Here is a 26,712-nt window from a genome sequence, read left to right as displayed (position 1 = left end):
GCGCGCCTCCCTGCGCCAGAGAGCTTCAGGGGAGGCGCAGCGTGAGAAAAAAATAACGAGAAAAAGATGAGTAAAGTGTCACTTGCACACTTTTGGCTTTCTGTGGAGACCGAGTTCCCCCACCTCGCCAAAAAGGCTGTAAAAGTGCTCATTCCCTTCACCTCCACCCAGGGGCAGACTGGCCATCTGTGTGTTCTGGAGAATCACAGAACGGCCGGTCGTCAGCGGGCCTTTGACGGCCGGCTCGGTTTGCTGACGGCCGGCAGCGCCCTTTATTTTTTATGTTTTTAAACGGCATCATTTAAGTTGCGCTGACAGGCGACAGAGGTCCGTTCAGCGGGTATCCCCCCCGTTGACAGTTCACGAGCACCCCCCCCCCGTTGACAGTTCACGAGCGTGCTATACCAATTTGTGTGGGCTGGGATGGGTGAGATTCCAGGGCTGATTTTTAGACACAGTCCGCCCCTGCCTCCACCTACCTGTGTGAGTGCGGGCAAGAACCGGTCAAGGCTGCAGCCAGAGGATGATCTGCGTTTATTCCTGTCTACATTGCATCGACGAGATTTAGAAAAACAAACCCACTTCTGGGGTCATTTGGGTGCATTTTCCATATCTCTGGCCCCCCTCGGTCGATTTTGATGATTGACACCTCTTTTTAACCGTTAGAGCCAATAGAATCGAGAGGAAGTTCCTAAAATCCATCTAAACATTACCCATTGGTGAAGGAGTGATGCGTAGCCAGAATGCCCAAAACCGGAAGCTGTCATACACTCTCGTAGCAGCTAATATGAAATCTCCGTTATTGACATAAATATGAAGATGGATTATCAGTAATCATTTCAAAGTGACACAGACACATTGGATTAACATTCAGCAGCGTTGTATGCGTTTTAATGCCATTGAACACAACTTTTGATCAGAAAACAGCAACGGTAAGACTTATTTTCCGTTTTGGCCCCGTAAAGCTACGTTGTGTGTTGTCTGGGTTTGCTTCCCCTGCCGCGAGTTTTTGTCGCTCAGTGATGATAGTTATACCCCTATAATCTGTGGAATCTCAGTTTGCTAGCTGATATATTGTTTGTGCAGATCCGATAAGTAATAAGGTATCTCTACCGTGAGTTCTGTGCTAAGTGCGTTAGCATTTTATCGCTCAGGGCTATAATTCAGAGGCTTGGTATGACCCTTGTGTTTTGTTTAGCTAAAAATGGTTAATATTGTCTGATAGCTGGGTTTCTTCCCGTTAAGTGCACTGTAAAAAATGGCTGTGAAATCCAGTTATTTACAGTGTTTGTGCACAGTACATTACTGTATACCATTTTAGAGTATAATACTGTGTTTCCAACCAAAATGTATAGTAACTCTGGAGTTACTTTAAAGATAGCAGTAGTAATGTCCCAACTGTATAAAATCACAGTAACCAACAATGTACTGTAGAAGATCACAGTAACCAACAATGTACTGTAGAAGATCACAGTAACCAACAATGTACTGTAGAAGATCACAGTAACCATCAATTTACTGTAGAAGATCACAGTAACCAACAATGTACTGTAGATATTCACAGTAACCATCAATGTACTGTAGATATTCACAGTAACCAACAATGTACTGTAGATATTCACAGTAACCAACAATGTACTGTAGAAGATCACAGTAACCAACAATGTACTGTAGAAGATCACAGTAACCAAAAAATAAAGAACCAACCGAAAAACCCCATTTCTAGAATAGCTAAAATATCTAAAATATCTTAAATAAACCAACATATTTTTCTTAATATAAATAACCTTGATGCAGTGTAATTACTACACAGGAAATATTGGTGAGTAATTACTATTTTGCTCTGAAATAGTGATATTTAATCATTTTGGAGTGTATTTATTACTCATAGCTTCTAGAGTGCGATCAAAAATGCAGAGTCAATTCTATTGGAGTTAACGGAAGTGATCTCTGGGGCCATAGATCTCGGTCTCCGTTACGGATTATATAGCTTAATTATTGGCGAAGCATATTCATTTGTTCCACGCTAAAACATTGCACAGGAAGCATGTGATTATATGTAATTTATGCATATATTTGTCACGATCTGTCTATGTTTTAGTTTGTCTGTCTCTGTTTCCTGTTTTAGTTTGAAAAGTGTTCCCCCTCCCGTCTTGTCTGTTGCTGGTGATTGCGTTCACCTGGTGCCCTGTGTTTATCCTCCCTCCTCACCTGTGTCTTGTTGGTTTGATTAGTCCTGTGTGTATTAGGGCTGTCCCGAATACCATTTTTCGGGCTCCGGATATTCGGTAGTAATCAGCAGCGAACCGCTTCAACACGTGTATTTCGGTGTATTCACGGCATTCATTTTGTTATTCTACAGTATTGTTGTTTTATAGTTATTTGTTAATGTAACCCAATTTGTGTTCTTTGAAATTGAAAAGGATATCGCATTGTGTTTGTTACTTTCGTTGCAGTTGTATATGTCTTAAGTGTAATTTGGCTTGGCTTCCTATTTATGGACATGCTTTTATTTTGAAGGAGAGTTAGCGCAGTTGACAGGAAGTTGTTGTTGCTTTGGAAACAACGTGACAGAGATTAACGGAGAAAAGTAATATCTACATATAGAGTGGCGAAGTCACGCCCATCTACTTCCGGTCCATGGGACCTTATTTCGGAAAAATTATGTATTGAAGTCAATGGAGAGAGAAAACTTATCTTTCGATCCCGTTTTTGAATTGTCCCATGAATTACACATATGATGTTTGTCAATCTTAAAAAATCATTTCCATGTCAAAAAAGTCACAGTTTGTCGTAAAACTGTTGAAATATAAGACTATGAAAAATACGCAACTAGAAAGACTACAAATCCCAGAGTCGCGTAACCCCTAGATTCCACCGGGTCCGTCTGCGGCGCGTTACGGGCGCGTTACGGGCGCGTTACGGGCGCGTTACGGCTGCGCCGCGGTGCTCACGGCGATCGCGGCGATCGCGGCCACTCTAGTCAATGGGTGCTATTCCACCACACGCGGCGCGTTACGGCTCAGAAGCGTCCCAGAAGCGGCTCGGCGGGAAAAAAAACAAAAAAAACAAACAAAACGAATATCCGAATAACGAAATTGAAACCCGAATAGTACTCCAACGAACGAATATTCGGATATTCGGGTACAGCCCTAGTGTGTATTTAGGTTCTGTTTTCCTGTTAGTGTGTGTGTGTGAGATCCTTGTTGCTGGTGACTGTGTTCACGTGAGACAGTCATATTGAGGCTGTGTATCCTGTACCACAAAGAGGAATAAATGCCCACACCGGGTTGTATTTGAACTCTCTGCCTCTGCCTCCTTGCTTGGTCGGGCCGCTCAATGGTCAGCTTCACACACGCCCACTCATGTTCCTTAAGCACTTTGGTTTATTGACCTTTTTTATTGTAAAGATCATTATGGTTCATTTATTCTATTCTGAGTAAAATTACCTTCTATTGGGAGTAAAATTACCTTCTAGTTGGAGTGAAATGACGTTCGATTGGGAGTAAAATTACCTTCTATTATGAGTAAAATGGCAGTAGAGTTGTTTGTAATATACACTACATAGAGTAAATAACCATTAAAGGTGGGGTAGGTAAGTTTGAGAAACCGGCTCGAGATACACTTTATGTTATATTTAGGGCTGTCAGTCGATTAAAATATTTAATCGCGATTAATCGCATGATTGTCCATAGTTAATCGCGATTAATCGCAAATTAATCGCACATTTTTTATCTGTTCTAAATGTACCTTAGAGGGATATTTTTCAAGTTTTTAATACTCTTATCAACATATGAGTGGACAAATATGCTTTATATGTTTGTTTATTATCATTTGAACAATGACAAATATTCTCATGAATATTAAACACAACAACCTCTGAACATTACAAATATTCGCCTCAATTCAACCTGGAACCTCTCTCATACAATAATACAATACTGTGTGTGTGTGTGTGTGTGTGTGTGTGTGTGTGTGTGTGTGTGTGTGTGTGTGTGTGTGTGTGTGTGTGTGTGTGTGTGTGTGTGTGTGTGTGTGTGTGTGTGTGTGTGTGTGTGTGTGCTCAAGGCATATATGCTCGAACGGGAGCTGCCTGGACGCTGCAATCATGTTGCGCGCACTATCCGTGCTGAGTGTGCTGACTTTTCGTACAATGTCCCACTGTCTGGCTACCTGCATAAAGTCAAGTGCTCGGCGCAGTTGTCGGCGAAATGTCGCTCCTCTGTTTTCATTGAAACAGCTCCTTATATCCGTTAGCGCAGCTAGCTAGCACCAGATGCTAACAACAACAACAACACGTAAGGTGTGCCTTGCTCGCGAGTCGCGCCACACATACACACACCCTCCCGGTCCTCCCGATGGCCAGTCCGGGCCTGCCGGTGAGCGTGGAAGTGTGGTCTGCCACAAGCGGGCGGCAGGAGCGGGGCTGTCAGCATCAGCTTGTAGATGGTATTTTAAACTCGATGCGCTCTGAAACTATGGGGCGGGGCGGCCGAGGACAAAAAATACACATGCGTTAATCGCGTTAAAATAATTAGTGGCGTTAATTTTTTTTTGCGTTAACGCGTTATTAACTTGACAGCCCTAGTTATATTCCATGGAATGCTCTTAACATCCCAATAGCAATGAATATCTTAAGTGCTTTGACAAAAAATCCATAAAAAAATGTCATCTGTGGAAGCCGTAGTACTGTAAAAAGCACGACCAATCATCTTAGCCGGCCCGGCTAAAATAACTGGATGGCCTACCTGCCTGTCAGCCTTCCATCTGTGCACAAACTTATCTCGTGCCCTCATTGGTCATGTGCGCATTCGTGTGTGTTGGAGGAGGGGCTCTGTAAGGAAGTGGCAGATTTTTTCCGGCTGTGTATTTTCAAATTCTTGCGCACTTGAGCTGGTTTCTCCAAAATTACCTACCCCACCTTTAAGCAGAGTCAAATCGAAGCACATAATAGAGTAAAATGAACTCTAAAAATACAACTCTGAACAAAGACTACATTTTACTCTATATAGGTTGGGACCAAATGTAATATTTTTAGAGTAAAATTTTCTTCAATTTGAGTCAATTTTACTCAGAGAAATGTACTGTGTAGTTTGGCTATACTAGATATTTTATATACTTTGTAGATATATATTTTGAAGACCCTATGTCTTTGCAAACCGGAAGAACTACAACTGTGGTGCTGATTTGTACCAAGCTGCATAGCGTGGCTCTAGGGAATTGTAGTTTTTAAATATATTAGTATTTTTCCTAAAATTGGAAGTTATATATACTGAATTAAGAATACACTGTGGGTTTAAGGGGATAGTAAACACATTTGTGTAATCAGATTTTAAATATCAAATTGTTAAATGGGTAAAAATACATTTTAACCATATTTGATCCAAATTTGACAGTGCCCCCAGTTTTGACTATACTCACATGATAGCTGAGGTCAAGAGCTCTCTATAACAGTATGTCCCATGTCTTTTGTTGCTTAATTATAAGCCTTCAAACATGCACCGAGGTCAAGGTTCAAAGGTCAGTATTTCAAAGCAGGAGCCATGTGGAATCTTCCTACTGACATGTTACTCTCCAGGTCAAGACCTTACCAACAATGTATTTGGTGTACCTCTATGTCAAAGTTTTCATTTTCTCATTTCATGGTCACAAGCCATCCCAGGCGTATAGTTTCAAAGAGCACTTTCAAGGCCCAATATATAGAAGCTTTTTTTTTGTTTATTTGTTTTTGTTTTATGGAAATAGTGACCAAAATGAGTCACCTTCAGAGATTACAACGCTACAGAATCTGTTTCATTAGCCAACGCAAGCATACAAAGAATGTGTCTTGGCATTGCGCCTTAAAAACGCAACACAGAGGAATAAAAATAGACAAAAGTAAGGTAATAATCATTATTATTATTATTATTGTGGCGGCTCAATTCCCCGTCCAGTTTGAGTCGCCGAGAGGCTATAGGCTGTGACGCGTTTTCAAAGAAAAAGTCCACACCGAAGTAATATAGTCTGACAATATTTAATAAACAAAAACGAACGACAAACTATAGGGACAAAAACGGTCAACAGAAAAATTGACAGCACAAGCTCACCCTCTGTCATCCACACTCGACATCAAACAGGTGACGTAACACTGTAAAAAAAATCCTAATTTTACAGGAAATAACTGTACATTTTTATAGTAATTATCAGGTTTTTTTAAATAACTTGCAAAATCCTGTAAAATTACAGATATTAACTATAAATTAACAACCCAAAACATTATTTTAAGTATTTTGACAATAACAACAAATAACATTTATTTCATTTTTTTTTTTTAAAGTAAATGTACTATATACAATTTACAGTATTTTTGCACTTTCAGAAAATACATGCAGATGTACGTAAAATAAAGATTATTATCTGTAATTAAATATGTAACTTGTAATATAAAAGTGTATTACTATTATAAGACTTTAAGATATTTCTTTAAATTAAATAAGCAACTTCCCAATTTACAATAATACCCTATAAAAGGTCTGATATCAGAGTGTGCTGGGTTTGGATTCGGATTCTGGCCGACAGCCAGAGCTACGGCACTTGAAATAGAATTCAGCCAAAATGGCAGACAAGTCAGGCATGTTTGGAATGAGTCCACAACACTCCTGATTGGTTAATATAAACGTCATCAAAGAAACCTGCCAATGAGAACTGTCCGCGCCTGTCGTTCACATTTGAAACATCCACGTCAGTTTGAGCGGGTCTCCTGCGGGTCTCCTGCGGAGCTTCAGCTGTCTGTATGTCTGCTCACGAGTTTATGAATTAATATCGGGATCACGTTAAATATGAGCATCGGGACGTCAACAGAGAACAGAAGACTTGAGATCTGGTGAGTCCTGCAACTGTAATGGAGTTAAACATGTATTTAGATAATCCTTAGTTTGTGAATGTTTTATTTTTTATTTAAGGTTACGTTTCTTCTTCTAGTTCAGTGAGTTTTGGTCGTACAGTGATGAGACGTATACATATGGAATCTGTGGAATCTCAGCGTTTGTGCAGGAGTAAAAAAGATCGCTTTTGCCAGTTATGTGCTAAAGTAGCGTAAGCCCCGTTAGCCCGTTTTCGCTAAGTGCTGATATAGAGCTTGGTGTTAAGACTTGTGTTTCGTTTAGGTAAAAATGGTCAATATCGTCAGGTAGCTGAGTTTCTTCCCGTTAAGTGGGTATGCATCATTAATAGGTTGTTAAATGTTAAGAAGCCCTGAGATGCTGTTTCTTGCAAGATGTTGCGTCTTCCCCCACCGGTGGGGGCAACCAGGCTTAACAGGTTAACAAGGTGGCTGCTAACGTTAGCTTACAGCTTCTTGCAGTGCTGCCCCCACCCTCTCGTCTCCAACACGGGAGAATTACACATACACATGCAGCGGGGTGTCACAGTGTTGTCGCCAAGTTTATTGTAAAGTTTCACAGCTTTCTTACAGCGGAATCCAGTTTGTTAATGTTCAGTAGCCAACAGTTAGCATAGCATAAACGGCTAACCGCTAACATTTGGCTAACTTGCTAGTTAGCTCTGTTCTATATATTACAAGCTAACATGACTAGCTAATGTCACAGTGTATGAACTAAAATAGTTTTTGTATTACTACATCATACATGTTTGGTCCAAATCACTGCTAAAATAATTATTTTCAACAAATTATTATTATAGTATGTAGCCTATTCTTTTTGCATTTTTATCACACTTGGCATACACTATTTTAGTTTATCAATTAAGAACGGGAGAATGAAAATAATGATTTGTGGTAATCAAAAACAAGGTATTTAATTAATACTTTGAATATTAATGACTAAAGAAATAGATTTGAAAATGTATAGGTTAATTGAGGAATACCTGGAATCCTAAATGATGAAAGTAATTTATTGCAAAGATATTTACAATTAAAACTAATTCGGGTCACTTTTGACGCATGTTGGTTGTATGTTGTGTAACAAAGGGTTACCATGACAGCTGTGATGTTCACTCTTTTGACAGAGCACCAGAGGACAGTGAAGACTATGGAAGAGAAGATGTGATGGCTTTGTGTGGAAAGCTGCTGAAGACAGCCGGTGACTCCTCTCATCAGTCTCTCCAGGCAGCACCCAGCTATTCTTCTTCCATCTTGCAGATGAAAATACTTTGATATGTGAGTAATGACTATTGAATGTGGTTTAGTAAAGTATTTAAAAGTACCCCACATTGTACAGGACAATGAGACCTTGTTAAACAAAGATCATCAGACAATTGTTTTGTCTTTTGAGGTACAGCCGCAGCAGAGAGTCTGAGTTTGAAGCAGCGTTTCCGCCAGGGGGGCGTCTTGCCGTCATTTGACGCCCTTATTCAGCTCGGGACGCCCTGAACTCGAGCCGAGGGCGTCCAAAAATATTAATAATTCGAGAGAAGATCGAGAGTTTTTATCGCTTGAAATAACGAAAAGGAAAAAGGACAAGGACATCCGTCTGTTGGAGGGGCAAAGGAGTCTGGTAGGATTCTTTTCGGAGTATTGAAGATCGTGTCCCCGACATCGGCGGCAGAGTTCCCGTTAAGGCCCAGACACACCAGGCCGAAATCGGCCGTCTTCGGTTGTCTGACGACGAAGCGTGCCCTGTCGCCCAAAGTCAATTTGGTGTGTCCCGAATCCTCGGCCGTGACACGCCTTATTTGGCCTTTCACGGTCGACACACGGCCGATTCAACATGTTGAATCGGCCGTGTGGCGGACACAAGCTATCGGGCCAAGAAACCACTCTGATCAGCTGTTCAGCTAGCAAATGAGAAGCGAAACGGAAGTGAGGGACGTAAACAAACGATTTAAGAAGGCACAGGACAGCAGCTAAACCCCAGCAGGTGATACTTAAAGACATCAAACATAGCCCTTACATGTCCTCTCTTACCTCCCACACATAGCAGGGACATCTCTGATATCGGCGGGAGCGTCCCCGGCTGTCCTCTGCTGAGAGCTCCGTGATTTGTTTGGTCAAGTCCGTTTTTTCATCTCATCGGTTTATTTGTCAGTATAAAGTTGCAGGATTAGTCTCAAGTACCTCAACATTGTCCTTAAGTACAGTGTCTAAGTAAATGAGATACTGTCTACTGCTGTTCATTTACCTATTGTGAGTCGCCTCGGATAAAAGCATCACATGGAAATGTAAATTTAGCAAGAAGTGGCCATTATTACATTACATTACTACATTGCTGACTCAATAAACTACACACCCGCCAGAACACTGCGATCATCAGATGCAGGTCTATTAACTGTGATTTTATAGTATGTCTGCACTTTATGTGCTCATTTCATCATTCATGTATTTTTATATTCTAAAACATGTTTTCGATGGACGAGAGTGAAAATGGAACGCACACGCTATTTGTTTGTTTATATCGGTCTGTTCTTCTTCTCTTTCTTCCGGTTGTTGCCTATTTTGAATGACGAATACACACCACCACCGCCTGCTGGTAAGGAGAGTTATTGCCACTCACGCATGCGCAGTTCGTACGTGCTCGGCTGAAGTCTTTGCAGTGTGTTCCAGTGCGACACATGGCCAAGACGCAGGAGAACTCGCCGATGCAACAGTCGGTGTCGGTGTCGGTGTCGGCGAGTTCTCTGGTGACTGCCTGATGTGTCTGGGCCTTTAGCTGGTAATTACCGGACTATGACCGGTAAAATATGCTGAAGACCGGCAAATCTAAATCTCTCCGGTCAAAATGTCCGGTCAAAATAATTTCCCCTTAGCGCAATACCGCATCAGTTGCCCCACTTATGTGACAGACAAGAATAGTATGTGACAGACAAAAGAGTATGTGACAGACAAGAATAGTCAATTCTAATGTCTAACACTTAATGTGGAGAAAGAGATGTCCTGTATGGGTTGATTGTGCGTTGATCTGTTGGTAATGCCTCTGGTTCCGGTGGGCATGTAAACAAATGCATAATGCTGCGCTATACTTTGTGGCCTCACCCGGTTGCATAGCGATGCTTATTGTTTAGGTGTCTTTTAATGAGCAGGTAGTCATATCATTAGCTAGAACTAGCTGGATCTGATCGATATGGACATAAACGTGAGTAAAGTCTAATCTGACGGGAGAGACGAGATCAGCTGCTGCTGTCGAGTCGACACGCAGCTCTGCATAATCACATGCAGCGGTGAGCGGAACAAAATACACACTTCTGGTTAGAAAATCACACTTAGCTATTTGTATTACCTCTCAAACTACCTAAACTAGTTATAGATAGCCTATGTTTAGTTTTACTGTCGGGTCACTCATTACTGATCCGCGAGTTGCATGATACTGACGGGCTAGGAGAGGGAGAGAGCGCTCCGTTTATTATTCCCGTGTTATTATAAATTACTGTACACTTTTGAATAGTTAATCTACTATAATTAGTTTGTTTAATATCGAATCATATCAACTTGTTTTAAAGCTCAATAAATAACAAAGAAGACCTTTGACCGGTACTTTTCAAATTTTGTCCGGAAGATTTAAACTTTAACGGACATGTTGACCGGCAAAAAAATATTCTAACAGGAACTCTGAATGGCGGTGCCTGCTACAGGACAACACAGAACGTGCACGATTTGGACGCGATGAGCGGTGCTAGTGGAGCACGCGCGTGAGCTGCGAGCACCAGAGCCTCGCAGCGGCGAAACTGAGGCTCCGTGGTAAACTGTGGTAACATGAAGAGCCGTTTGGGAGCCGTTTGGGAGCCGTTTGGGAGCCGTTTGGGAGCCGTTTGGGAGCCGAAACAGCCGGCGCTTTGAGAGAGCCGAGCCAAATGATCCGGCTCACTAACGTAAAAACACAGTATCTATAAGGGACGGCTCAAGTCAAAATTCAAGCACCCCCCCAGCTCACGGGGTGGACGCCCTCTCAGCCCTGGTCTGGCGGAAACACTGGTTTGAAGAAAACACTAACATTTTATTTAGTGTTGTTTAATCAATCAATATTTACTGGTCTTGAATTTCCTCACTGGATTACAAAATGCTCGAATCTTATTGTAGTAACATTTGATTGTCAAATACATTTACAGGGACATAATGCAGATTTCATCAACTGAAGATGAAAATATAGATTCAGCGATATACAATTTTAAGGAAATAGACTGTTAGTGGTATTGACCGAAGCTCTGCAGCTGTAACTAGCTGCTAATGAAAACTCAAGTGGTCAATTTGTTACTTTTGCTTTTTTATTAAGAATTGACCAAGCATATCTTCCTCTTCGAAATCCCAGTTGTACTTCGCTAACACGCAGTGCCTGGGAGTGTGTGTTTGATTGTTCCCACCGTTACCTCATTTATGGACTAGGTCATGTTAGACAAGCAATCCACTGGTATAGTTTTAGGGTAAGCTCCATTGTTTGTTTTTTATGTATTCACTTTAAGAGAAAGGGATTTCAGAAACAAGTCTCACAAGTTTGGCTCGAGGTAACATTAACAAAAGCTAACTGTTGTTAGACTATGTTCCCCCCTTCTAAATTTATGAAATGAATGAGAAAAATATGAACGACTCTTCATAGAGCCACATCCACACAGCTTTAAAGTTGTAGGAAGCTGAAGCATTGCATTCGTGCCAACGCCTAGTTGTAGTTTCTAAGGTATTAGAAAGTTGGTGTTCTGGAAGGGGTTTAGCATAGGATCAATTCCCTTGGGACGCTATCAAGAACTGTTTTACAATCAATAGTGTGTGTGTGTTTAAGTTCCCAACCCTGCTTCAAAGGTCCATCATACAAGATTTAGGGGATCTATTGGCAGCTGCTGATAATAACATCCATCATTATGGTTTACTAATTGTTGTCTTTTTGTCCTCTAGGTTGCACTGCCACGTCTACAGTAGCGCAGAATGGACAGAGGAAACATGATTGGGCCTCAAGTTTTTTGCAGCCAATATACATTCTCCTACAAACTTGGGATAGGAGGGTGAGTGAACAAGTTATCCATTGTTTGGAACCTACATCCCCATTGTTAGACGTACTAAATCCTACATACACCATCTACTGTGCCCAGGCACCCCAAGTGGTGGGGAAAAATCACTCTTAAACTGAAACTAAATAAAAACGACATCCTTTAAGAAAAACCAAAACTAAACTGAAACTACATTGCCTGGTTAAGAACTAATTATGTTAACCAACTGGGGTCGTTTTCTTCTGAGTGTGGTAGTGAAAGAGGACTTAAGTTGATTCTCAAATCAAAAGGTTTAAACATTATGGCCATTCCGACACAGTTCTCCAACATGTATTTATATGTAGCTACATACATTATACCTGGCCCTAACAAAAACAAACAAAAAATAAACAAAACTAACACTAGCAAAAACACTCTGAAAACTAACACTAAACTAAAATGACATTGAAAAAAATTAAAATTAAAATTAAAACGAATTAGAAATTCTAAACTATTATAACCTTGCCCAGCATGGGGAGAATTTAAGAATAATATACTTTGTGTTGTGATTATATTTTGTGTTGCAGTTGAGAATGGAAAAAGGTTATGGTTAATGTATCTGATCATTTAGACACATTTTAAAGTTGTATTTCTTCTTCAAAAAGTATCCTGTCTAACAGCACAGGATTCAATGGGATATGGTATCAGAAAAGGCCACATTGTGTGTGTCGGTCGGAGTGGACTGACGGCAGTGAGAGGAGGGTAGGCAGGCAAAGCAGAGCTCCTCCTCACAACATTGTGTGAATTTTACTAATAATCCAATATCCAATTCAGCAGTGGATATAGACTTATTTAGACTTCTACAGGCTTTGGCATTGGGATATATATTATTTTAATCCTCTGGAGCAGAGAGAGGAGCTGTGGATTATTGTTATTGATTAATGCATCAGTGTTTCTTAGGGTCAAAAACACTAAACTCACAATTTACAATGAAAGCGTTTAGTTTATTTAATAAAAGAGCACATGTTCAATGTGAAAAGTGACAGTAGATATAGATTAGTTGCAATTTGGTGCTATATATATATAGCACCACGACAATGGCGCCCCTCCACGACAATGGTAGGGGAAACACTGACGTGCATCTCCTATCCCCATTCTGTGTAGCGTAGCTTATGATTGTGGGTACAGGCTTATTATTTTTTATTTTCTTTCTCAACTCCATGACTCCACCCCATTAATGCCAGATTGCCTACACACTACTAAATAATAGTAAACAGGTCAAAACATATCCCCAAATCCCTGTCCTTTTTACACGTAATCTACTTAATTTCTTATTTACTATGATTCTTTATTTTTCAGGAAACTGCTAGAGGAAAGGAGCCATCACCTTTTCTGCTCACTTTGGTTCAACCGTGGAATAGGGTGAGCTCTCTGTGCATGTGGATTGTATGTAAAAGGGAAAACACTTTTAAAAACCCAATGTTTAGTTAGATGAGTGGATTTCAGGGAATTGTTTGCCACCAGTTTTGCATTTGCTTGTTTGTATTCAAAGTGTTTTAAAATATTGTGTATTATGTAAGAATAGTGATAATGTATTTGCCATACAGTGCCTTTTCAACTACAGCATGTCTGTAAAATGGCTTGGCAGAAGAAATGGCTTCATATTTTTGTGTTGATTTGTTATCGCCACTGTTTTAAAAATGCAATCTCCATGTTTTTGGATATTAATATCCATTGTTTTATGGATGAAAATGTTTAATAAGTGTAGGAATTGCAGCTGTCGGTCAGTTAAGCACAGTTTATAAGACATGGAAGATAATTGTACATGGGATATGCAATGGAAGACTACATTTGTGGTAGCCATGGCATGCTCAAATTGTTAAAATGTATTGTTTGCTGTCTCCCTGCAGTTATTGGTGAGCTTTAAAATTGTGTCAAGAATTTCTGGTAATCTGTAAATTACCAGCATGACATGAAGTATACTATAATAAAGAAATTGTTTTACAGTTACAATACTGATACTGTAACTTAAAATTATAGCATTAAAGTTTCTATTTTACAGTTGAAACATTATTACCGTAAACAAAAATACAGTACTTTTTAAATGACAGTGTTTTATTTTATAGTTAAAATACTATTACCTTAAACAAAAATAAAATACTTGGAAATTACTGTGTTTTATTTTACAGCTATAACACTACTGCTGTAACAAAAAATAAAGTAATTACATATTACCGTGTTTCATTTTACAGTTTAAACACTATTACCGTAAACACAAATACCGTACTTGGAAGTTACTGTGTTTCATTTTACAGCTATAATACTACTACTGGAATACAAAATAAATAAATGCTAATTACTGTGTTTCATTTTACAGTGTTACTGTAAATAAAAACTTGTAAATACTGTGATTACCTTTACAGTATGTAACTGGCAGCAATTGACAAGTTACTTACTGTCAGTGGCGGTTCTAGAACATTTTACATGGGGTGGCAAAGGGGGGGCAAGAAGTCATGCCAGGGTGGCATGGGAGGGCGGACAGTACGTGGTATTTTATACTGTATATAACCTATTTATTGTTAAATCATGCCCTAACACAAGTGTTCTTAATGCACAAGAGAAACAAGGTGTTCAGACAAACAAACTAAAATATAGTATAAATCAGCAGAAAATACTCATGATACCCTAGAACTCTGTTTACTGTGAGTACAGTAAAAGTACTTAGTTATAATGAAGTACACAAATGACATCACCCATCTCTTCAGAGAACTAAAGGTGACCTGTGCAGCAACACATTTCAATACATATTTCTCAATACTAAGAGCCGCTAGATTGCAGAGGTGTGGACTCGAGTCACATGACTTGGACTCGAGTCAGACTCGAGTCACCAATTTGATGACTTTGGACTCGACTTGACAAAATCACAAAACACTTGCGACTCGACTTGGACTTGAGCGCAAAGACTTGAGACTTGACTCGGACTTGCAAAACAATGACTTGGTCCCACCTCTGCTAGATTGTGCTGCTGTAATGGAATAAGTATACAAGGAGAATAAGAACATACCATGTGGTCCAGCTGGAGTCTCCTCTGCCTCCTGATCCCTGCCTCTGGCCCTCTTTATGACACTTCTTCTTTATTCCTCACATACATTTCTTCTTCTTCACTAATGTTTTCATCTCCTCCTCTTCCTCCTGCTCTGACCCTCCTGGTCTCTTCATCTCCTCCTCTTCCTCCTGCTCTGACCCTCCTGGTCTCTTCATCTCCTCCTCTTCCTCCTGCTCTGACCCTCCTGGTCTTTTTATCTCCTCCTGGCTTCCTCCTCCTCTGACCCTCCTGGTCTCTTCATCTCCTCCTCTTCCTCCTGCTCTGACCCTCCTGGTCTCTTCATCTCCTCCTCTTCCTCCTGCTCTGACCCTCCTGGTCTCTTCATCTCCTCCTCTTCCTCCTGCTCTGACCCTCCTGCTCTCTTCATCTCCTCCTCTTCCTCCTGCTCTGACCCTCCTGGTCTCTTCATCTCCTCCTCTTCCTCCTGCTCTGACCCTCCTGGTCTCTTCATCTCCTCCTCTTCCTCCTGCTCTGACCCTCCTGCTCTCTTCATCTCCTCCTCTTCCTCCTCCTGCTCTGACCCTCCTCGTCTCTTCATCTCCTCCTCTTCCTCCTGCTCTGACCCTCCTGGTCTCTTCATCTCCTCCTCTTCCTCCTGCTCTGACCCTCCTGGTCTTTTCATCTCCTCCTGGCTTCCTCCTCCTCTGACCCTCCTGGTCTCTTCATCTCCTCCTCTTCCTCCTGCTCTGACCCTCCTGGTCTCTTCAGTGTACTCTCTTTTCCTCTTTCTGTTCATCCTGATCACTTCTCAGATATGTCTTTGTGTTGTTGTTGAATCACTCCAGCTACTCTGGCCTGCAAGAGTCTACTTGTGAAAAGCACTGATACAAATGCTTGTATAACTTTACACGTTAGGGCCCATGTAGCTAATAAGTAGCATAGCCTATAATAAATATAAATCAGAAAGTATTTATCAAACGCACACAGGCAGCTGTGTTTAGATCCAGTTTGACGGTAAAGGATGTATCCTGGTTTCATTGATCTGGCCTCATTGCTGTGATGTGTAATGTACGTGGATTTAATAGTACCGCATAGTTTAGCAAATAAAGGGATCGATCTCCTAGCTAGCGCTGTCTGCGTAGTATTTTGTGACGTCGTGTCACGTGACTTGAATTTTGAATTGAGCCGTCCCTTTATCGATACTATCTCTTTACACTACATGTACATTAGTGATGGGAATTCCGGCTCTTTTTAGTGAGCCGGATCATTTGGCTCGGCTCACTAAGAAGAGCCGGCTCTTTCGGCCCCTAAACGGCTCTTCATTTTACCACAGTTTACCACGGTGCTAGTGGAGCACTCGCAGTTCACGCGCGTGCTCCACTAGCACCCCCCGTCAAGGCTTGCCGGCAGTACACTTTCCGTCACAGGAACACGCTTTGCTGGCGGCGAAAAGAATCCCACCAGACTCCTTTGCCCCTCCAACAGAAGGATGTCCTTGTCCTTTTTCCTTTTCGTAATTTAAAGCGATAAAAACTCTCGATCTTCTCTCAAATTATTAATTTTTTTTTCAAATGACGGCAAGACGCCCCCCTGGCGGAAACGCTGGTACAGTATGTAACTGGCAGCAATTGACAAGTTACTTACTGTAATTAATTTTACAGTAAGGTACTTGTCAATTGCTGCCAGTTACATACTGTGAATTTCACAGTACGTTTCTTACAGTGTGGGTATGACACATTCATAGTTTGTTAAATGTTAAGAAGCCCTCAGACACTGTTTCTTGCAAGATGTTGCGTTTTGCCCCCGGTACCGGGGGCATGGGGCTTAACTGGTTAACCTGTTCCACTCTGAGCCTGTTTTTCAGGTCTCAGGCTCGAAAATGACATTCCCAGAACAAATGACCATATCTTCCCTTCTAAAAGGGTTAAATTAATAATCTTTTCTCAAAGTAATGATAAACCTGTGAGTTGGATGTAGAAGTGTCAGAATCAATATAAATGTTTTTTATTTTAAAGAAAATTCAGATTTTACATAGTAAAAAACTGTAAATTATAGTGTCCGTCCAAAAATTATTTTTTACAGATAGTGAAAACTACCCTTGGATGATGGGTTAGTAGACTAAAAGCTTTAGGAATCCAAAGTACAACATATAATAAGTACCCTGTATCAGGATTGATGCAAAACAAGTGAAATTTGACCTTTTTAGAGAGATTTAGCCAAAAAACTGGGGCCATCTGGGGTCATTTGGGTGGATTTGACCTATCTCTGGCCCCCCTTGCTCGATCTGGTTGGTTGACATACCCTTGTGACCGTTAGAGCCAATAGAATCGAAGGAGGAGACTCACATAGACACACATTATAAAGAAAAAATGTTGCCGCTTCGCGTGTGGAAAGCGAAACTAAACTGGAGGAATGTCTCCTTCTGGAGTTTGGAAACTAAAACGCAGTTGTATTGCTTATGGATTATCAGAAATAATTTCAAAGAAGGCACAGACACATAGGATGAACCTATGGATTAACTGCAGCATCGTTTTTTTATCGTTTTAATGCCATTGAAGACCACTTTTGACCAAGGTGAGCCATATTTACATGTTTAGCTTCTTGGCTCCACATGTGATGATGTACGCTTTCGTTGATAGCGTCGCGAATGTTTATCACTGAGTGTTGAGGTGGGCACCGTTAGATTCAGTGTCTCCAGGACACCAACAAATAGTGTTTGGTTGTGCATCTAGGATAAGTAATAAGGGAGTTCTGAGTGAGTTTATGTGCCTTTGTCGGTCCCGTTTTTTTCGATCGAGGCTAATTCAGAGGCTGAGTGCTAGCATTGTGGGGTTTTTTTGAAAAAAAAAATTAAAAAGATCAGTTAGCTGAGTTTCTTCCCGTTACATGGATATAACACATTCATAGTTTTATTCAATATTAAGATTCCTTAGACGTTGTTTCCTGCAAATGACGCGTTTATCCGCCCGGTACCGGGGGGGAAGGCGTGAAACAGGTTAAAAGTCTCACCGTGTTTCTCAAAATGCGCCAACTGAAAATGGTGCTTTATTGTAGGTAAATCAATTTCTCTACTTTGACTACAAGGATTAGTTCCCTACTTATTGTTCCGTGTTTCAGGCTGACCTACATGTCTCATCCCACCCCTCCCCCTCTGTCCAGCTCTTCTCCAAGGCGCCATATGGCCATGGATTAGAAAAAGCCGTATTTTCGAACATCCAAAAATGTCACATTGTTACAGAATACAGGAAGCTACATTAATGTGGTCCAGACACTTCAATCAGCTAGTGACACCGACTTTCAAACATGTTGCAAAGCATTTTAATACACCCTCTCATGAGGAATATTTAAGTATCATTCCAGGTTTTCCTGTAATATTTTACAAACGACTGATTCAGATTATCTCTTTTGAATCTTATAGTGTAAGTATTCAAGTAAAACAAAGAAGATGAGCACTTCTGTGGTATTTAGTCAATCTGTCCAACTCTCCAAGAGGGGTTTGTGTGAAAAAAGCAGAAACTCAGGTGTGGGAAATGTTCAGCGAGAAGGAATTTCTATTTACCTCAAGAAGTTTTGGTCAACTGTCAAACGAGTCAAGAAGAGAAAGCAGGGTCTGGCTCAGGCTGTGCCCAGCAGGGGAGGAACATTGCTACCCCAGACTCGGGATACTGTCACATTGAAGACTCCTGAACCCTACCAACATATTCTCTCTGGAGGCAGCAGATTGGAAGACTCTGAGGAAGTCTCACCCATAGTCATGCTAAAGGTTTCTGCGGTAGTTAGGAAGCTCCTCAGCAGAAGAATGCCAAGTAAAGGAGTCCACGTGTCTTGGGGTCTTATTCATATTGAGCGTGAAATGGATGGTGAGATGGACAAACGGTTTGATGCAGTGTCAGCCGTGATGGTATCGGAGTTGTTTTATAATATATATATATATATATGGATGGCTAGGTTCAGTAGAGATAGGGGGAATGAGAACAGACATCCTTTGTGTCAAAAGAAGCCAGTTAAGGTGGTTCATGTATTGGGTCATGATGCCTCACAGGCGCCATCCCTTGTTTATTTTTTGGGGCATGTTTAATTTAAAGGAGAGCCCCGGGTTTGGCCAGGAACACACTGGAATGATTTTATATTTTATCTAGGGAAACACCACCAAAAGGAGCTGGAAAACATTGATTAGATGATGAAAGAAGAACAGTATATCAAAATTAGGTAGAACCTTAGTCAGGCCCTCATCCTGCCATGACCATGATACCATTTTAAAGCCAACTACATGATGAAGATTGTTCATTCTATGCAGTTTTTCCCTACAATGAGTCATCTGTGGTGCACGACTACAGTTTTACATGGACAGTGACAGAATCATCAATTTTGACCGGATCTGAAATTGATAATCAGGACAAGGACAATCAGACTTAATCTGATCAGACTGAAAGATATAGTGAAGCAAAAGTAGTGGACATTATCCGACAAAACCAGAGAGAATTTGATGAGTTGTCTTGCCTTTCACAGTTCTACCTCTCCTGGGATAGAGACCACCAACTTAATCATTAGAATATATTACAATTTGCAAATGTAACATTAACATTGCATCAAGGTTATCTGAATCAGATCAGCAGGTAACAGTGATTGATGAATCATATTTTACTTTCACCTCTTTCGAATACTCAAAGCAGCCCATCGCAATGTTAGGGATTAACAAGAAGTTATATAGGTAAACTAAAAAAGCACAACAAGCTGCAGATCCAAGTAAGGGTTTGGGTTAGGGTTAGGGCTAGGTTAGAGCTTGTTTCAAGTCGTGTTGATTTATAGTTATTAATCAGCATTTTCTATTTATCTCTTTAAACAAAACTGTTAACACTTTTACAACCACGTACAATAGGACATGGTTTGTTTGGGTTGAAAGTGATTCAGAGCTCTGAGGCTGGACGGGGAACTGGAACGTGTCAGGGATTAGAGATATTTATTGTTTCAGGCCGAGGTGAGCTGCTGTCAGCAGTATGTGAGCGCTGTGCAGAGCGCCATGCAGAGCGCTGTGAATGTGTTAGTGTGTCAGACAGACTTCCCTCTTCTCCCTACAGGCCCTCTTGTTTGGCTCCTGACAGTCATACAGCCCAGGAGTTTAAACAAGTTGAATCAAGATCAATTTAAAACTATTTCACCTTAAGCCATGCTGTCTTCACTTCAATTTGTATCACTTAGGGGCACATCTATGTGTATTTACATTCAGGAAAGCTACAGGATTACTGGAAACCAACACAGAAATGTGTGTTGGGGAGAGTGTACTGATTACAGAATGTGTATTGTGTACATACCTCCATTGAAGCTAAAGTCAAAAATGCAGATCCCTGATGAATACCCATCCTAAAAAGATCCGCACTAGCTACTGATTCATAGAACAACCATTGGCTGGACATGACGTGATAACAAAAAGGGTACCGGTGCACCAACTTGTGGTTTGTTTACAAATAAAATGACAGAGAATATGGGCCTTGTGGGAGTTTACACCATGTAGAAAGATTAGCCACATGATGAGAAACAGGCTGAGCTGCAAACAAGGCGATGCTAACAGTTTTCTTAATTAGTTAGTTAGCATTAGGTATACAGTAGGTAGATGTTAAGCTAAAAAGGCTTTTGAAGTAGTCACCGGGGTGTCCGGTGCCTTGTTCAAGGGCACCACGACAGGGCCCAGGAGGTGAACTGGGACCTCTCCAAGTACCAGTCCACACTCCATATTTTATGTCTGGTCGGGGACTTGAACCGGCAACCCTACAGCTCCCAGTCCAAGCACCTACTGACTGAGCCACTGCCTGTGACGAAGGTAACTTCGTCACTGTGGACTGACGGCTTCGGGCCTGGTAACTCAGCACTTTAGTGAACAGTTTGCACTTTATTAGCGTGATTGCACAGTACAGTTTGGCATTACATATTTGCACATTTTACATAATTTATACTAATTATTGAGGTAGTATTTATTAACTGATTGGACCGTGTTGATTGGAATGTCGTCTGGTCGGTGCTGGTCGGGCCCTCGGCTCCGCCTGAGAAGATGGGGGAGTTGGCAAGAGCGCAGAGAGTATTTGTGCTGGGGTAGAAATTACAGCGGTTGAGAATAATCAGGGTGCAAATAATATGTTGAGGGTGTATGGGTCATGACGTTGGGTTGCATTGATTGTACGAGTTGCCACTGTGTGGAGTTGACATGTCACCCCCCCATGTCTGTTGCTGCTGATTGTGTGCACCTGGTGCCCTGTGTTGTCTCCTCCCCCCTCACCTGTGTCTAATTGCTCCCCCCTCACCTGTGTCTAATTGCTCCCCCCTCACCTGTGTCTAATTGCTCCCCCCTCACCTGTGTCTAATTGCTCCACCCTCACCTGTGTCTTGTTGATTAATTAGTGTGTGTGTATTTAGGCTCTGTGTTTCCTGTTTGTAATGTGGTGTGAGATCCTTGTGGCTGGTGACTGTGCACACGGGAACAGCAAGATTGAGGCTGTGTCTCACACTGCCGGACAGTTAAATAATGTAATGTGTTTTCATATGCTTGCAAGAGGCGTGGGTTATGTACTACTACTCGTCTTGTTTATGTGGATTAGATCCTTTGCTCAGACATGACTGCCATTAAAGCACTGTACCTGTAGGAACTTGCATTCTGACAGTAAGCTGGAAGCAACCCGTGCCCCTCCCTCTAAGTCTGACTGGCCTAAGATTGGTTCACATGTTTTAAAATCTGTCTTTAAACAATACTCACGTATCCATATTTCAGACAGCGGAGGCCTCATATTATCCTCAGATTAACTTTAGAATGCATATCCTAATGACTAGTATCGACAGGAGGAATGACTGCAGCAAGCCAAACCAGTTTTTGGACACCTAAATGACAGACAAAAGAAAATAAATCCTTTAAGCCAATACTTAACCCAGATGGAAATCCTCCAGCCAGGCCGGGTCCTGACAGCAGAACCCAACCCACACACACAACACACACACACACACACACACACACACACACACACACACACACACACACCACACACACACACACAACACACACCACACACACACACACACACACACACACACACACACACACACAGAGCTGTGTTGGCCCTGTGCCTAAATCGCTAAACAGGACTCAACGGATCAATAACCAGTATCTTAATATAAACAGAGGAGGGAAGTAACTAAGTACATCTACTCAAGTACTGTACTAAAGTATAATTTTGAGATACTTGTACTTTACTTGAGTATTTTCCATTGTATGCTACTCTACTCCACTACAATTCAGAGGTAAATGGTGTACTTTGACTCCACTACATGTATTTAATACTTTTAGTTACTTTACAGATTCGATGAATGATGTGAAATCTAATCAAGTGTTAAATCAGACTTTAGTTCCACCTGGAGTAAATTCACAAGCTACCCTGCAGTATACAAAGTCATTCAAACTAGCTGCACCTTTACCAGCTTTGAGAACACTTTCATGATCAATCATTATAAAACATATCATATATATTATTCTGAAATGGACCAATCTGCACAATGACTACTTTTACTGTCGCTACTTTAACTATATTTAGATGATAATACTTTTCTACTTTTACTTGAGTAACATTTTGAATGCAGGACTTTTACTGAAACAGAGTATTCCTACACTCTGGTACTTCTACTTTTACTCAAGTACAATATCTGAATACTTCTTCCACCTCCGAATATAAATATTGATTGCAAAGAGTATGACTAAAAAGGATCAGTTGCAATGACAAAGACAGACTTTTCAGATTTTTCAGCCGCTTTAAGCAAACTCTGCTCTCATAAACGTTGTTTTCACTCGCTCTTTTTGAAGAAACAGCCCAGCTGACAGACAGAGAGAGAGTAGCTGGGAACACAGTGGAACATTTAGCAGCTGAAGAGACAGAGACTTCTCAGAGACCCAAACCAGCCAAACTGTGCCCTCCTGGAAGAGTGACAACACAACTTTACTGGGCAAACACTCTGAGTGCACAGGATGAAAGGTCTGGATATGGTATTTATCAATTATTTAAATTCGCTTATCAACTGTAAACTTAAAGCGACAGTGGAGGCCTCGATCATTCAACATAAACACAATGAGAGATGTATTTGATTTATCAGCTGTCAGTGGAAATGATGCTTCACTAAGCACAGCAGAGAAAAGATTTTTCATGGAAGCCGGCGAGAGTGATCAAAAATATTCCAAAAAGGTGGTTTTCACTTTACGAGAAAAGATAGTACTAGTATCTATAATATAGAGGTGTAAATGAATTAACATGAAATATAGAGTGAAACCATGTTTATTATTGATAAAGGCTAGAACATAAAACTAATGTGTTAGTGACCTGTACTGTTAGAGGTATAATAAACGGTGTTTTCTGCCATCTGAATGGCCAATAACATCTAATGTCTCCATGTTCCTTTTAATAAACAATGTTACATCTGTACGCTAAATGTTATATTTTCCTTTATGTGAACACATGAATCACATCAATAATTATGCATGCATTACTGAACATGGGATTTTTGTTGTTCTTTTTTTGAAATTCTTTATTTATTTGGGGTTACATTATATTAAAAGTGAAGTTTTGCAAATCATATATTTTTAGAGAAATGACAAATTAAATACAGAACCAAATTAGTCAAATGAAATAAGCAATAAAATGTTTAAAAGAAGTTCCCTGGTTTTTTCCTCTGGGGATACGCTTCTGTTGTTGCAGTTTGTACAGTGCTTAAACTAATGACAGAGACTTCAGCACATGCTTGATCCACAGATGTATAGATGTGCTCACTCAGACTGAACATCCAGAGCCTCTGTTCCCTACATGTGACTCCTGTCTGCTTCCTGCATGCTGGGAGGGATCAGTGCAGCCTGGATGGCAGCCTCTAGATGTAAAAGCTATCACATTATTTCATAGTGAAGTCATTTTGAAGCTGCAGCCAGAAGAGCTTGAGAAAACACTGAATGGAGTTACAGAGAGCAGAGATTTCCTAAGCAGGAATGCAGAAGTTATAAACATCTCAAATGAATTCTCCTTCATTGAACTATAACAGGGAAACTGCTCAAGTGTAGGCACAAAAAGGGGACGTCTTTCCTATATTTAAATGTGTGTCAAATAGGTGCAGAATCATCCAATGTCATTCAGTTAACCTACAAAAACAATGCAAAGCACAGCTGGAGCACTAATTAGTTAATGTGCATGTGTTGTTGGTATGGTGAAATCAATGCTTTATTCTACCTTCTGTCGTCTATCTACACACCCTGCGTGTAATATGGAAGTGGATGTATTAATGCTCCACTGTCTGCTTGAACTAGGCTCTTTAACTTTAGGGTCCCACTATTGTAAGAAATGTTTAAATTCTGGAAACAGCTTTTCTTTGTGGTGAATGTACAGTATGAGTAATTTATTACACAAAAGCTTAATGTGGTCATTGTATTGACCCTGTGTGTTTTTTTTACAATAAATAGTTACAAATATAGCAATTCATATGTAATTTGACGATATTCGTTTTTTCATTAAGAATAAACCATTAATTATGGACAATTTAAATGTCTGTACACTCCTTTTATGAATGGTTAGACAATTTAAAATATAATAATGGAATGTGGAGAATTATACATCTTTTCAGCAGTACTGTTAGTGAATTGGAGAATGGATTTGATTGTTAATAGTATAATAAAAGGGTATATTTGACATGTAAACAACAATAAAGCCACTGCTCACTTTGTTAATGTTCAATGTAGTAAGCATTCATTGTTACTGTGTTGTAACTGAGTGAGTTTCTGTGATTTCAGCTTTTGTTCCAAATCAACTGCTGTTTACATGGAAATACATATTTAAATCTATCAGTTTAAGGTAATGGAGCTTCTTAGGATATTTGAGGCTGATCCAGAGAAACACAGATGTGAACTTCCTGTTCTTATCAGAGGCATCAATCTAACAGTGAGCTGAAGACCTTCTCTTTTAATAAAGCCCATAGTTAGGGCTGGTTTCACATTATTCCTTATGTTTGTTCTCCTGGGTCCTACATTTGATGGTATCTTATTTAATTTTATTGTTTTTATTTTATTTGTATTGTCTTTTGTTGTATTTAATTCATTGTATTTTTATTTTACAATCTATCTTGTATTTTCCTGTAATTGTATTTATCTTTTAGCACTGTCATTCATGTTTATTAATCTGTCAAACCCACTGAGGGTAACTGTGATATTGGGCTATATAAATACACTTTCATTTGATGTGACACATACTACTTGCTTTAATTAAAATACATTGAGAGGCAATAGTCTACCTAACAACACATTTTAATTTCGAGTTCACACCATTGGTTGAAATGTGAAAGCAGCAGCAGTGATGTGAACGGAGCCTCCAGTCTGGTTTTATAGTTTGGGTTGATCGTGCCTTTTGCGTCGTGACTATAGGATACTTATGTATCTTTACATGACCAATCTGTCTCCCCGTCTTAACACACTTTGATGGGGAAATAGTCATTTAAACTGCACTAGTACTTATGTTACCATATTCCATTATGGTCAGACGCATCATAGTCTGAGAGAGCCTAGATTAAAATATAATCCAGAGTATCCTACCTTTGGGTTACATGGCCATGTATTTCGAAGACTCCCAATTCCAGGTCAAACCATTAAAATATTCCATGTTTTCAGGTGTTTAAAAAATAGATACCGAGGTTATCTGGTCCTTCTAAAACTACACATTCACTTTATATAAAAGCGATTTAACGGTAAATCCGTGCAAAATAAAGTAGCGTAACGCTGGGTTTAGCCTGAAAAAAAGTGGCTCCAGAATTCCAAACTCCACTCATCAGATATCCACTGCATGAAAACCCATCCAGGAATGCAGAAAAGAGTTGGATTACAGTCATTAATGTGCTGCGTTTGCCTTTCTGCTCAGGTATGGGTGATGTGTTCAGGGACCTGATGAGCTCTCTCTCGGCGGAGGGCGGAGTCAGCATTCTGTCGAGACGGCTGTTTTCCCTGAGCTCCGCCTGCCAGGCTGCACTTCCGCCCGGCCTGCCCAGCTGCTTGGACCGTGCTCTGTAGGATATATACCGCGGTGGGATGGGAAAAAGTATATGTACTCAACAGAGGGGGAGAAGTACTCACATCTTGTATTAAATTAAAAGATGAAATGCCAAAGTGCAGGAATACTCTGTAACAAGTAAAGACCTGAATTCAGAATGTTACTCAAGTAAAGGCACAAAAGTATTATCATCAACATATACTTAACGTACCATGGTAAAAGTAGTCATTGTGCAGATTGGTCCATTTCAGAATAATATATATGATATGTTTTATAATTATTGATCATTAAAGTGTTCTCAAAGCTGGTAAAGGTGCAGCTAGTTTGAATGACTTTGTATACTGCAGGGTAGCTTGTGAATTTACTCCAGGTGGAACTAAAGTCTGATTTAAGACTTGATTATATTTCACATCATTAATCAAAATCTGTGAAGTAACTAAATGGATTAAATAAATGTAGTGGAGTACAAATATAATATTTGTCCCTGAAATGTAGTGGAGTAGAAGTACAAAGTAGTATGCAATGGAAATGAATACTCAAGTAAAGTACAGGTAGGCCTACCTACAAATTGCACTTAAGTACAGTACTTGAGTAAATGTACTTAGTTACTTAACATCACTGGTACTCAAGTATTGAAACTAAGCACTATTTTGACATACTTGTACTTCACTTTGGTATTCTTCATTTTATGCTATGTTGAACTTTTTACTCCCCCCATTACATAACACTCAT

General features: G+C 40.3%; 1 protein-coding gene across 1 annotated transcript in view; it reads right to left on the bottom strand.

Annotated features, from left to right (window-relative positions):
* The window catches only part of pdzd2 (PDZ domain containing 2), a 111,394-nt gene extending 85,535 nt beyond the window's left edge, over positions 1-25,859 (bottom strand). The window contains 1 exon segment of the mRNA XM_034118627.1: positions 25,530-25,859. The gene's annotated coding sequence lies outside the window, so the exon portion shown is untranslated.
* Between the last annotated feature and the right edge of the window lie 853 nt (positions 25,860-26,712).

Source organism: Trematomus bernacchii, unplaced genomic scaffold, assembly GCF_902827165.1.
Source record: "Trematomus bernacchii unplaced genomic scaffold, fTreBer1.1, whole genome shotgun sequence".
Classification (NCBI taxonomy): domain Eukaryota; kingdom Metazoa; phylum Chordata; class Actinopteri; order Perciformes; family Nototheniidae; genus Trematomus; species Trematomus bernacchii.
Note: the sequence above shows the minus strand (reverse complement) of the source record. Positions and strands in the feature narration are given on the sequence as shown.